The 952-nt window shown below is 62.3% G+C and overlaps 1 non-coding gene across 1 annotated transcript; it reads right to left on the reverse strand.

Annotated features, from left to right (window-relative positions):
• Positions 1 to 796: 796 nt before the first annotated feature.
• Positions 797 to 952, reverse strand: LOC119343957. Its single transcript, XR_005166366.1, has one exon. It is a non-coding gene; the product is annotated as a 5.8S ribosomal RNA (ribosomal RNA).

Raw genomic sequence — 952 nt, forward strand, 5'->3', positions numbered from 1 at the left:
GGTACCGGCCGTGCCGACGACGGCCACCGGGGGCACCTAGGGCCCCCGGGCTTTGGCCGCCGGCGCGGCCGACAACAGTCCACACCCCGAGCCGAGCGGCGGACCAGCAAGAGCCGTTCCGCATACGGCCGGGGCGCATCGCCGGCCCCCATCCGCTTCCCTCCCGGCAATTTCAAGCACTCTTTGACTCTCTTTTCAAAGTCCTTTTCATCTTTCCCTCGCGGTACTTGTTCGCTATCGGTCTCTCGCCTGTATTTAGCCTTGGACGGAGTCTACCGCCCGATTTGGGCTGCATTCCCAAACAACCCGACTCGTTGACGGCGCCTCGTGGGGCGACAGGGTCCGGGCCGGACGGGGCTCTCACCCTCCCAGGCGCCCCTTTCCAGGGGACTTGGGCCCGGTCCGTCGATGAGGACGCCTCTCCAGACTACAATTCGGACGGCACAGCCGCCCGATTCTCAAGCTGGGCTGCTCTCAGTTCGCTCGCCGTTACTAGGGGAATCCTTGTAAGTTTCTTCTCCTCCGCTTATTTATATGCTTAAACTCAGCGGGTAGTCCCGCCTGACCTGGGGTCGCGATCGAAGCGACGTGCGCTTCGTTTGTTGGGTCGTTCAAAGGCCATAATGCCAGCTGCGCGCCGGATGCACTGCATTGATAAAGCGAGGACGCCCACCATGCGCTGTGTCCGGCGCGGTACGCCGGCAGCCCAATCTTCGGTCCACCGTCCCTTGAGAGACGAGGGACCAGATGCCGCATCCCGATTCCCGTTGAGGGTGGTTGGGAGCGTGTTTTGGCGTGACGCCCAGGCAGGCATGCCCTCGGCCGAGTGGCCTCGGGCGCAACTTGCGTTCAAAGACTCGATGGTTCGCGGGATTCTGCAATTCACACCAGGTATCGCATTTCGCTACGTTCTTCATCGATGCGAGAGCCGAGATATCCGTTGCCGAGAGTC

Source organism: Triticum dicoccoides, unplaced genomic scaffold (assembly GCF_002162155.2).
Source record: "Triticum dicoccoides isolate Atlit2015 ecotype Zavitan unplaced genomic scaffold, WEW_v2.0 scaffold148484, whole genome shotgun sequence".
Classification (NCBI taxonomy): domain Eukaryota; kingdom Viridiplantae; phylum Streptophyta; class Magnoliopsida; order Poales; family Poaceae; genus Triticum; species Triticum dicoccoides.